The sequence below is a fragment of the Sorex fumeus genome, unplaced genomic scaffold, assembly GCF_029834395.1.
Source record: "Sorex fumeus unplaced genomic scaffold, SorFum_2.1 ptg000020l, whole genome shotgun sequence".
In the NCBI taxonomy this organism is placed as follows: domain Eukaryota; kingdom Metazoa; phylum Chordata; class Mammalia; order Eulipotyphla; family Soricidae; genus Sorex; species Sorex fumeus.
In genome coordinates, this window is record NW_026606077.1 from 23,874,769 (window position 1) to 23,888,472 (window position 13,704).

Below are 13,704 nucleotides of genomic sequence, written 5' to 3' on the forward strand. Positions count from 1 at the left end.
TGCTAGAGTGGATAGTGAACCTGTTAAATAATATTTAAAAATATTACTCAAAACAGGAAATATTGATCAAGTAAATTTTACTGAGAGTTATAATTAGGAGTTAATCTACAAAGAAAAATTGATATTAGCTTCTACTTACACATATTTATGGTGGAATGTATGAGGGGTAATCAATAACAGCCTTTAAAGCAAAAATTATGATAATACATTAAGTTCTGATGAAACTGTAATGGAAGTAGAAAAGAAATAAAATTTAAAGAGGAAAGGAACAAGGAAAGTTCTATATATTGAAAGTAGAGCGCTACCTGGACTTTTCCCAAAGAGAAAAGTCTTAAAACTGACATTTAGCCCCAGAATGAATTTCCACAATCTTCACACACTTCCCTCTTGTTGTGGTGGGAAGATGCTCACTGGCTGGATGGATGTTTGAATGTTACCTGTAATGAACTCCTGTGAACTACTTTATGAATATAAAACGTGTAAAAATCATTAAAAAATTGATATTCAGATTATATTCCTTAAAAACGCCGAAAGCTTAAGAGACAGTACCGTGGAGAAGCTGGCTTCGATCCCTGGCATCCTCCATGGGTCCTCAAGTACCACAAGGAGTAATTCCTGAATGCAGAGCCAAGAGAAGCCCTGGGCATCATCAGGTGTGGCCCCCCAGAAACAAAAAAATATTGCCAAATATTTACACTTTGAGAGTCTAGTGTATGTACACAATAGTAAAATAATTGTTTCATTTGTTTGTTTCAAAGAAAGAGTTTTTATTTAAAAAATAAAGATGTTTGGTAAAGGCTGAGCAAAGACCAAACTAATGTGGCGGATTTTGAGGCTCCAACGCAGTGGGAGAGGGCTGGATGCTCGAGGCCCAGGTTCATGTGGGAACATTGCTGGGAGAGTCTGGAGTAAAGAGGATGTGAAACAAGGACACTGCCAAGAGGAAAGTGCCAGGGTCAGAGGCTCGGTGAGGCAGACAGACGGCAAGCGCAGACGCAGGGGGTGACTGGGTTCCTGAGAGAACAAGGCCAGGCCCAGGAGGCAGGGCTCAGGGCTTGTAAAGGGCGGGAAGGGAGGGCAGGGCAACCTAAGGCCTAGGCGGGTAGAGAGACCACTCAGGCCTGAGTGGGGCAGGGCTGGTGGCAGCCATGCATGGGGTCCCCTCCCCGGCCCGGGACCCTTTGTGACTCCGCAGGGTTCCGTGATGTCAGCAGAGTGTATATAAACGGGCCTGCTGCTCTCTGGCTCAGTTGCCACAGGCAAGCGAATACTTGTCTGATCTCTTCTACATGGATTCTCACACTTATTCTCCTATTACTCCTGAACATCTACCCGAATGGCTGGTTCTCTGGATTGAGGACCCCTACCTTTCGGGGTTTAATGGAATTCTATTTTGGATTTTGCTGAAAAAATGTGTTTTCCGTTTGCGGTCAAGGAACAGCACCAGGTAGAGTCAGGAGACGTCCTGGGGGACTGAGGGCAGGTGTGTTTGAAAGAAGCAGACGGGGCGTGTGGCCAGATGAGAGCATCAGTCCTCTCTCTCGCAGACGTGAGGCACAGGGCGAGGTATTCCGGGGGACCCAGTTACCTCAGGGCCAGTGTCTGTGTGGGAGATCCCCTCCCGCACTGTGGGAGAAATAGCTGTCCCTGTGAAATCCCAGCTCCGGGGAGAGTACACGCTTCCCCCCTGACCTGCGGGGGCAGGGGTCACTCACACAGGGGCCTCCACGGGGGCCAACAGGACAGTGGTGACCTGAGAGACCCTCAAAGGGGGCCCAGGGCCTCTGTGAGGCAGCACAGTGCACAGACTGGTCAGGGTGCTGCTGGCACCAGGGTGCTGGCCTGACAGGGACTGAGAATGGCCTCAGCGTCCCTGGGAATGAATCAGGCGAGAGCCCAGCCTGCAGTTCCCTGCAGGAGCCCAGGCCTGGGGAGGCTCCTTGAGTTTCTGAGAGGCCCAGGCCCTCACTCCCCTTTTCTTCTCAGCACTGGAAGGCTGCCTGGAGGAGGAGAGGCTCTGCACACACCGAGGTGAGGGGGTTGGCTTTCCCGCCTGGGCTCTGCCAGGGCACACTCCCTGTCCTGGCCATCCGGGCCAGGCTACAAGTTGAAGATGTCCCTGTGGACAGCGGCCCCGTGAGGGCACTGGAGGAGAGTCGGGAGGGAGACAGAGCCTGAGGCCTTGGGGATCCCAGTGAACCACACCAGGGTGGGAATCAGTGGATCTGCCCTCCAGGTGGGCGGGGGACACAGGACAGACCAAGGTTCCCAGGAGTGTGGACGACAGGTCCCTGAGGGACACTGGGCTCTGGGTTCCCGGAGCTGGGTTGTCCGGCGTTTCCCCGGAAGCAGGTGCCTCAGGGAGCCTCGGGCACGGGCTGGGCAGGTCTTGGGGCTCAGACAGGGCTGGCTGGGAAGCTGTGCATGACCCCTGACGGCCCCTCCTCCCTGGCAGGAGCCCATATTCACCGCGGGAGAACAGTGAGCTGACCAGGTGACTATCCCCCGCCTCCCCAGACACCTCAGGACCGAGTGCTCCCATGGGGACAGTGCAGTGAGCCAAGAAATGGCCGGGGAGGGCCCTGGGAGAGGGCAGAGGCTACTGTGACCTCATGGACCTGAGGAGGGGGAGGGGCTCAGGCTGTGGGGGTGCCGGGGGTCTCCCACCCATGTCAGCAGGGGCCACTACTCTCTCCTCCTGGCTCCAACCTTGTGCCCTGTGTCCTCTGCAGACAATGGCTCCAGCCACAGGACCCCCGCCGCCAGCGTATGCCTCTGTACCACGTCCCCCCGTTTTCTGCACGCTGGGAACGAACCGCAGGGCATCCTTGCCTCTTCATGTCCCCTGCTGCCCCGGGCGCCGATCAGCTGTACTTCGGTAGATCCACCTCTCTACCCGCCCCTGGGACACAGAGGGCATCTCTGTACGGACTGCTCCACCCTGGCTCCAGGTTCCTTCTGGGAAACAGCCGCTTAGGCCACCCTCTGACGCCTGAGGGGTCTCTGCTGCCGGCTCAGCTTTCCCGAGTCGGCCTAAGAGTCAGCGGTATGAGGCAGAGCCTGGGCCAGAGCACCCAGGGGACCCTGTGTCCTGCCAGGCCCCACACCGTGTCCTTGTGCCCATGGGCCCCAGACCGCCATGCAGACCGTGGCCTCCACGCCCCGATCCGAGTCAGGGTGCTTCTCCTCTGGGGGGCAGGCGTTTGGGTGGTCCGACGCCCAGCAGCTCTCCAGATCGTGATCCTTTGGGGGTTGCAACAGCTCCCCGAGGCTCTGCCTGCTCTCCATGGCGAGGAGTTGCCACAACCAGGACACGACAGGGCTGCACTTCGGGGAGTCTGTTGGGACACGTGCGGCTTTTTTCTTCCTGGCTATTCCCGGCCTCTAGCCACAACTTCAGCAACATCTGCCAGGCCCCTGGCCCTCGTCCAGCCTCCCACAGACCGGAGCCCAACTCGGACACAGTGGGGGGGTCTGCACACACTGCTCCACCCTGGCTCCTTTTTGGGCAACAGGTGCGCAGGAAACCATCCGGTGCCTAAGTTCTCTATGTTGCCGGCTCACCTCGCAGGAGCCGGCCGAAGAGTCGGGGGCATGAGTCAGAGCTCAGCCCAGATCACCCTGGGGACCCTGTGTCCTGCCAAGCCTCACGGCGTGCCCTTGTGCTTATGGGCCCCAGACTGCCGTGCAGACCGTGGCCTCCACGCCCCGACCCGAGTCAGGGTGCTGCTCCTCCGGGGGGCAGCCGTGTTGGGGGTTAGACGCCCAGCAACTCTCCAGATCGTGGTCCTTTGGGGGTGGCAGCAGCTCCCCGGGGCTCTGCCCTATCTGCGTGGAGAGATGTCACCAAACCCAGAACACGACAGGGCTGCACTTGTAGTCCATGCGGACACTGGCCGTTCACCGGCAACGCCATCGGCCAGGCCCCCAGCCCTGGCCCTGTATAGGCCGGTCCTGTTCTTTCTCTCCGTCTGCCCTGCCCAGCCTCCCGCTGGCCAGAGCCCACCTCAGGGACAAGACTGCCCGTCCGTTCCCTCCTTCCTTCTGGGAACACCCCCCCTGAGACTCCCGGGGGTGCAGCTGCCAGCCTCCCCCGCTGTGAGCCGGGCCTTCCCCCAGGACCAGCGCCTCGAGGGGGCCGAGAGGCATGCTAGTGCTCCAACAATCCACGGTGACCGGGACGGGCCTCGTGGACACAGAAGGAGAAGGTGGTGGCCATTTTGGCCTGGACACAGGCGGGGACGGAGCCCAAGGGGTCCCTCTACCCTCTCCAGTGCAGCACAGCCGCCCCGGCATGACAGCTTCCGGAGCAGGCTGCAGCGGCTCTTTTGCTGCTGGAGATCGCAGGAGAGCACGTGAAACACTACCTCCTGAAGTCTCACTTATCAAAATTAAAGATAAAATAAAATAAAAATAAATGTTCAAGAAAATAGTAACTCATGTCTGCGCGGCGCTGGCGAACTTGTGTGTGTGGTGGGCGGGGGATGGGGGACCGTCACCCCCCCTCCAGCAGTCTCCTGGAGCTGGTGCTCCTGGGAAACAAATCCGGTGCCACCCTCCACCCGAAAAGTTGGGTCACTGCTGCCCTCACGACAGCGTAGAGCCCCCTGTCCCAGCCCACACCCGCCATGTCCTGGAGCCTGTGCGGGGGAGAACCAGGCGTAGATGCTCCCGGAAGCCGCATGTGAAGATGGGGGCAGAGGTGGACACGGGGTGTTCGTCAACATCTGGGCGTGGAAGGGGTGCACAAAGGCCCCTTTCCAATGGGACACTCTGCGTTGCCCTGGAAACGCACCCTGAGAAATGCCCCCTTCCCCAGGACTGTCTATAGATCCACATTCTAGAGCAGCAGTGTTGGGGAGTCATGGTGAGCCAGGGACACTGCACCCCAGGGGCTCCCAGTGCAAGGGGAGAGAGCGAAGGTTGGGATGGGAGCCACAGGAAATGAATCCCGAGGACACCTGGCCTCTGCCTTTGTCTCCCTCATGCACCCCACAGCTCCCCTTCTTCCAGCTTCACCTACGCATGCTGCTGTGAGTGTCCCACACAGTGGCCAGCTGTCCCTGGGGCGTGTCCCCATATGGGTCTTAGAGGGTGAAGATGGTCTACAGGGACGTAGCTAGGCACAGCCTCCCCAGCTTCCCTCAAAATGGAAGTACTTAAGCAGATGGCAATCAGATTAGACTACCAAAATAGTTTTTGAAACACTAAATCAAAATTGTATGACTTCCTCCAAATATTAAACAATTTTAGTGAGAAAATTTTAGTGACACTACCTCCACTACCCAGCGTTCACCACACTCCAGGATGCTTTCCGGACCTGTGCAGCCACTTCGGGCCGCGCAACACATCATAAGACACTAAATACCCATCTTCCGGAATTGTCGTACCATATTTGTAGGGTTCAAATATGTAACACCTACAAGGGTGATTGGAGGTCGCTCCAAAAGCCTCTATCCCTCTCGGAAAGACTGGCAAGCTACCGAGAGTATTCCTCCCGCAAGGAAGGGACTGGCAAGCTATCCGTTGTGTATTCGATATGCCAAAACCAGTAACTAACACTGGTCTCATTCACCTGACCCTGAATGCTTCACCGACGTGGCAGCACTGAGAAGGATGAGAAAGGAGAGGCCGACAAAATCTCAAGGCCATACTAGGCTGCCACAACGAAGGAAGACAAAAATGATCATCTGTACTTTCAATGCACGTACGCTAGCATCAGATACATCCATCGAGGACCTGATGTTAGAAGCGCGAATGATCAAGTATGCCATCATTGGTCTGACCGAGACAAGAAGGCACGAATCTCACCATGCAGTTTTTGAAACTGGAGAAGAATTTTTCCTCGCAATATGCGATAAAAGAGGTGTCGGAGGCATCAGTATCCTTTTCAACACAAACTTGGCCAAGAGTATTGATTCACTGAATGCCTAACAACGCGAATTGGACGTTTACATTTGAATAGATGTGGCTCACTGCCTGCCGTTTCTATCTTCGTTGTCTACGCACCAACATCTCATTATGATGACAGAGAAATCGAGAAGTTCTACATGGAGCTGGAGAAGTTCTATAAAGAAGACCACACCTTCTACAAGATCATTGTGGGTGATTTTAATGCCAAGATAGGACCGAGAAGATCAGCTGAAGAACTTCACATCGGGACCCATGGCCTAGAAGGGAACGAACAGGGTGAGAGACTGTCTGAGTTCATCATGTCGACCAAGACCATCCATGGTAACTCACAGTTCCAGAAGGCAGAATCTAAACGTTGGACATGGGAGTCTCCCGGTGGACGATTCCACAATGAAATAGACCACATCATATTCAATTGAGGGTTTTGCCTGACCGATGTCGCTGTGGTCCCAAAACTCCAAACGGATCGGACCACCGTCTACTTCGAGCAAAATTGTACTTCACAGAGCTGGGAGAAAGGGCTGCAAAGTTCAAGAAGAGAACTCCCAGAACGACCACCAACTGGGAACTCTTTGGCACTATTGCGGCAACATGGGAAGATGCCATTGTTGACAACATTGGTGAGGAATACGATCGACTGGTTCAGCACCTCCATGACTGTGCGAGGAACGCCAAGAGAGAGATAGCCACAAAAAAAAACGCCTGTCTTCAAAAAATCTTGAGCTAAAATCGTCAGCGTGGTTTGGCGCATGCCCCAGGCAACCGCAAGCTAACGTCGAGCTCGCAAAGCAGTGCAGAGATGCGATCAAGGAAGACCTCAAAGAGAGAAGAGCAGAAGTACTGGTAGATGCGGCAGAAGCTGGGAAAGGTATTCGTTACGCCCGCCTGTCCTTCGCCAACTACAAGACCAAGATGGCTGCCCTCCGACGTCCTGATGGATCCTTCACATCCTCCAGAATGGCAATGGAGAAGATTATCCATGACTTCTACTCCAATCTTTTCGATAGCCATGTCCACTTGCCAACATACCAAATTCCACAGGATGGATATGCCGTTCCCAACGTTCTCCCTCCCGAAATCTGACACGCCATTTCGTCGGTAAAGAAACAAACAGCACCCGGCCCAGACAAGGTTAGACCTGAACACCTGAAGAACCTGCCATCAGTACTCATCAATACACTGGCTTGGCCCTTCACTCGCTACCTGTCTGAATGCAAGGTTCCGTCCCAATGGAAAACCAGCAGGACCGTACTACTGTTCAAGAAGGGAGACATCCATGATATTGGCAACTATCGCCCGATCTGCCTACTTTCTGTCATCTACAAGTTGTTCACTCGAGTCATCCTTAATAGGATTAGCAGAACACTAGATGAAGGACAACCATGCGAGCAAGCTGGGTTCTGCGAAGGATTCAGCACCATCGACCATATCCACACGATAACCAAACTCATGGAGGTTTCTAGGGAGTTCAAGATGCCACTCTGTTTAATGTTCCCTGATTTAAAGAAGGCCTTTGATTCTGTTCAGACGGAAGCGGTCATTAAAGCCCTAGCCAATCAGGGCATTCAAGCCCAATACATCAAGATCCTCCGTGAGCTCTTTTATGGATTCACTACCAGGATCTCACCATTCTACAAAGACGTGATCGTTGATGTCAAGAGAGGGGTTTGGCAGGGTGATACCATTTCACCGAAACCCTTCAGTGCCACCCTCGAGAAAATCATGCGAGGACTAGAATGGGAAGGAATGGGAGTGAAGATAGATGGTCGGCAACTACACCACCTCCGCTTTGCTGATGACATTGTTTTAATAACACCAAACATCAGCCAAGCGGCACAAATGCTGGCCGACTTTGACCGTGAGTGTGGAAAGGTAGGACTACAGCTGAATCTTACGAAGACAATGTTTACGAGAAACAGCCTCGTTCCTGATGCCCCATTCACTCTCAACGGAACGACCATCTCCGAATGCAACAGCTATGTGTACCTAGGTTGAGAAGTCAACATGACAAATGACCTGGCACCCGAGCTGTGCATGAGGAAGAGAGCAGCTTGGAACGCCTTCAGGAACGTCGAAGAAATAGCTAAGAGGACGAAGAACCTCCGGCTCCGGGCACATCTCTTTGATTCCACTGTTCTTCCTGCATTGACCTATGCCTCAGAGACCTGGGCCCTACGCAAAAAGGATGAGAAAGCTATTCAGGTCTCCCAAAGAAGAATAGAAAGAGCTATGCTTGGAATATCACGTTTCACTCAAATGAGAGAAAGAATCCGGAGTTCTGACATCTGTCGATGATCAAGAATCAGGGACGCTGTCTCATTTGCCAAGGTGTCAAAAATCAGATGGGCTGGTCACGTAATGAGATTTAAAGACGACCGCTGGACTAGAGCTGTTACTGACTAGATTCCACGGGCTGTCAAAAGACCGCGTGACCGCCCACTAGCAAGCGACAGGGACAAATGGAGACATTACTGGCGCCTGCTTGAGCAACGCGTCGACTAACGGGAAGTTAAGTGATTAAGTGATTAAGTGAGAAATGTTATTAGTTAATATTCTGTCAAATTTTGAAATTCTGTTTTAATAGAGTGAAAGAGTGATTCCAAATCTGCATCTAAGATTTCCATTTATTTTAATGTCCTAATGATTTTTCATGGAAAGATATACTTGAAAAGGAAAGAAATTCTTAATTGGCTGTACTAACTAAAAATACCTATTTTCAGTGTCAACTACAAAGTATACGCGGACTATAATTTTTAATAATTCTAAAAAAATTAGTTTCCTAGAAAGTTATTTAGAAGAGTCTTTTAGTTGGTGAGTAGGTGTCACACCAGGGAGTGCTCAGAAGGACTTCCTTTGTGAGGCCGAAGTGGAGCCATGACAGACTCCACTTTAAGACCAAAACTCAGCAGGCCTAAGTCTCGCTTTTCCCCATCACAAAGTCCCACTGCCAAAAAAAAAAAATACCACCCTGGGCAGATAAACCACCCTGTGGCAACAGCCTATCAGGAGGGGCCATGGGCAGTGGGCCCCAGCCAAGTGGAGAGGGCCTAGGCAGTGGAGTCACGGGATCCAAATTGGAACCACATCGCCAGTTCCTACAAAAACTGCTGTTATGTAACCCAATCCTATATCAATGGCTTAGAATTCGGAGTTGGGGTCCTTATCAAGTCTCCACTGCGTTGTATGAGACTTGGACCCTAGCTCGAGCTAACAATCAAGGGGCCTTGCATTGGCATCTGGTCTGGTCAATGTGCGAGCGAAATTACCTTCCCAGGACATAACACCTTCTGGCTCTGTGCTCAGGATTCATTCCTGGCAGTGCTTGGAGGACCACGGGGGATGCCACGGATTAAACCCGGGTTGGGTGAGTGCCCTATCTGATGTGCTATCACTCTGGCCCCAGAAGAGAGAGTTACCTAAGTCATAAACACAGCCGAATCAAAATTAATTCTGACTGTGAAAACAGAAGGTGGTGACTGAAGTAAAGAGACAGAGGCTGGGAGATAGGGAGGAGAGGCACCATTTTAGGAGGAGGAGAGCTGGAATGCTGCTGCTGGTTCGTGTGGTGGGACATTCAAATTGAAAGCGTTCTTGTAAGTATGGAAGTCTGGAAATGTTTACATGATCACGGTCATTTGGCCATAAAATACTATTAATTAGGGAACTAGTTCTCAATATCAGTTTTCAGAGTTCTCCTTTCCTAGAGTTGTTTCAAAAAAGTCTTTTCTCACTATTTTAAAATATCTTAAACTTGGTGGTAATTATGATTAACCTTTTTAAAATATATCTCTTACAAAGCCAAACACTGGAAATCGTGTCTTCTAATTAAAAACACTTTCTCTTTAGGGGCCGAGATTTAGGGGTTAAGATGCTTGTCTTGTATGTGGCTGACCCAAGTTTGATCTCCAGCAACACACATGTCCCAGAGCACCACCAGCAGTGACCCCTGAGCACAGAGCTAGAAGTGAGCTTTGAGCACTGCTAAATGTTGCTCAGGCCTTCCTTCCCACACCATCTAGAAGTACAAAAAATTGTGTCTTCCAATTACAAATCCCAGGAGCGATAGCACAGCGGTAGTTTGGTAGGGTGTTTGCCTTGTACGCAGCAGCCAGCCCGGCCGAGCCAGGTTTGATTCCTTCGCCCCTCTTCGAGAGCCCGGCAAGTTGCTATTTTCCTGGGGGCTGCTGCCTGGATACAGGTGCCCCAGGGTATGTGCAAATGGGGGCAGGTGACAAGGGAAGTGGGTTGCAAGGTAAGAGCGATAACTAAGTGTGCCTGCAGGATATGCTCTGAGCCTGCTTTTTCATTAAATGTAACTGCATACTCCTTGCAAGCTATGCTCACTTGCTCATCCAATGTAACCACTTCTCCAAATGTTACCCTTCAAGCTCCTAGGATCAGGAACAATGTACTTTCAGTAGTAGAAATAGGATGGGTTAAGAATGGATTCTTATAAATCTATTGGTTATGATAATGGTGGTCTTTGCTGTAATGGTCAGTGAGGGCCCATATAAGTTACTCCCTTACCCTGGGTCGGGGTCTGGCCTGGACCTACGGGACCTGTGTGTCTGTGTAACCGGCTTGACCCTGATGAGCCAGAAACAATAAACTACCTGTTTGCGGGTTGCATTCTCTACGTGGTCCTTGTTGCTGCAAGGAGATCTGACACCGCACCCTAACAACATTTTATGTGATCCAGAAACACAAGTAGAAAGAAACTGAGAACACTTTTGACGACTCTTACAGGAAACATTTGTAAGCATAGGATCTTTCTCATTTTTTAGATAAGGAGAGAAACAAAATCAAACACATATAGTACTCTATTCCTGTAACACCCCTGGTGGCTTTGCATGCCTCCTGTATGTCAGACGATACTGGGTATACATACAGTCCGGATATATAAGCAGGTGATGCTGATTTTTCAGATGAATCCTTTCTCATATGAAGGTCATAAGATTAGAGAAGATGAACCAAAGTGTGTGGAAGAAAGTGAGAGCCCCACAACTGCAATCACATGGGAAGGGGGTGGTAGTGGCTCTTCCTTCACGCCCTACCTAGGTCACGAGTTGCCCCCTACAAGCGGCTCACTGGCACGGCCATGGCTCTAGAGGAAAAAGGGCTTAATCCGGAGCATGGCAGCTTGCAGCAGAAAAGTGAATGGACCAAGCATTAAACTACAGCGCCATGGCTCTCTGGGAAGGAAAGGGTGTTGATCCCTTCTGCCTTGCCCCCCGCCCCACACACCCCCCCCCCCCCCCCCCCCGCAGCAGGAAGGTGGCTGCCGCCTCAGAGCTTATTGTAATCCAGATATGAGCTGGCCATGACGGGGCAACTGCAGTCTCATGAGAAGGGAGACCAGCTCATTCTTCACGCCCTACCGAGGTCACGAGTTACCCCCCAGGAGCGGCTCTCTGGCATGGCCATGGTTCCAGAGGCAAAAGGACTTAGTCCAGAGTCCGGCAGCTTGCAGCAGAAAAGTGAATGGACCATACGTTAAAATACAGCACCATGCCTCCCCGGGAGCAAAAGGGTGTTGCTCCCTTCCGCCTTCTCCCCCCCAACCCCCCCCCCCCCCCCAGCAGCAGGGTGGATGTTGCCTCAGCGCTTATAGGAAAGCCAAGTATGAGTCCGCGGTGACAGGGCAACTACAGTCGCATGGGAAGGGGGGTGGAACCGGTTCGTCTTTCATGCCCTACCGAGGTCACGAGTTGCCCCCCAGTAGCAGCTCTCCAGTACAGCCATAACACCAGACGCACAGATAACAATCTCGTAATTATCTGGCTCTTTGCAGAAATCCAAAATCACGCAGCCACTATTGCAGCTGCGCAACGTTATATGATTCTGTTAACCAGCTATAGGAAAGTGTATTTCACAATGCCTTTTCAGTAATTCTGGTTTTTTTTGGGGGGAGGGGATTCTAAATAATGGTGCATCTTTTCTCGAAATAATGAATTTAATGAATGTAGAAAAGAGTTAAGTAGAAATCATCTGCTTCACAGGCATTGGGAGGGTTGGGAGGGGGGTATATTTGGATTCTTGATGGTGAAAAATGAGCACTGGTGAAGGGAAAGGTGTTTGATCATTGTATGACCAAGACTTAAACCCAAAAGCTTAGGAACTTTTCCCAAAGTGATTCAATAAATAAAAGAAAAAATAAATTATGAAAAAAAAGGTGGAGTTCATGCTCAATTCAATCAGCTAATCAGTGGCTGCATAAATAGCAGGACTCCTACATAAAGAAAAAGGAAAGTGACAGCCCCAAAGACTACCCTAAGAATATAAACATTGAAAATTGGAAGGAAAGGAAAGCTCTGGAGAAAAATGTAAGGAATAGCCTAAAGGGGTGGCAAATGATGTGGGTGTAATCAGTTATGTAACACAAAAATCTCAGAAATTTTTAATTTTTCTTAATTGTCTTGTCTGAAAGCTGAGAAGATGTGAAGTCAAAGATGGGAAGTCAACAATAGGCAGTGCTGTTCAAATGCAAGGGTGCCTTACTTTTCGTTGTACCAAAGTGCACGGAGACAGTCCAGCGTTCAGAGGCGCAGAGGAACGCAGAAGCAGGGCGGGCCAAGCCCCCCGCAGGCTCAGTGGCCCCAGCAGCCTTCACAGCCTCTCTTCATTCGCTCTCCTCTTGTAAACTCCTCCAGGAAATTCCACTGAGCAGAAAGAATCAAAACAAGAAAACCGAGGCACAGGAGAGCAAGCGTTAAAGGATACATTGTTTGGCCCCGGTTACCAGGCAAAGAGTTACAGTCTCTAGGAAGGAAAACATGGCCAGAAACAGGAAGGAAAACATGGTCAGAAACAGGAAGGAAAACATTGTCAGTTACAATTTCCGGGTCGGAGGTCAAGGACTGGGATCCTGTAGGGCGGGACTTCGCCAGACCAGGGTCTGTGATAAACAGGGGAGGATGTTTACATCTAAAGGTTAGCTAGGTCTGAGGTATGTGAGAAGGGGAGGACTGTTTCTTGTACTGTCGGAGCTTGCTGGCCCCAGAGTGTCGGTTTGGCCCTTTCCAGACCACTCAGACTCACCCACTTAGTTGAAAGTGGGGTCCTGCTTCTGCTTCCTCACCTTTGTGAGCTGGTTGGGCACCAAAAACTTTATCTTTTATTGGGTGGCAGGCATATTCAGCAGTGCTCAATATTAATCCTGCTCTGTACTCAAGGATCATGCCTGGTGGTGCTCAGAAGAACTATACATTTTTGGAGCTCGAACCCAGGTCAGCAGCATGTGAGACATGTGACTTACCTTATACAATCTCTCTAGCGGACATTATTTTTCAAGAGCGTGAAAGAGGTTTGAGAATGGGGCAATTACATACTGTGTTTGCAGTCAGAGCAGAGATGAAAGAGCTAGTAATCCTTCTGAACCGGCAGGAACAGCCTCTGATGGAAGGCACTTCTATCAGTAGGACTGACAGAAGAAGCGATGTAAGTCATTCTCCTAAGTAACCCAAAAAGAAAAAAAAAAGAAATGTAGCAGTAATATTCCATAAAGACATGAATTAAGGAAGGGGACATGAGGCGGTAGCACAGTGGGTAGGGCGTTTACCTTGCACGCAGCTGACCCGGGTCTGATTCCTCCATCCCTCTTGGAGAGCCCGGCAAGCTACCGAGAGTATCCTGTCCACACGGCAGAGCCTGGGAAGGTCCATGGTGTATTTGATATGTCAAAAACTGTAACAACAAGTCTCACAATGAAGACATTACTGGTGCCAGTTCGAGCAGATTGATGAAAAATGGGAGGAGAGTGCTACAGTGGATAGTGAACCTGTTAAATAATAT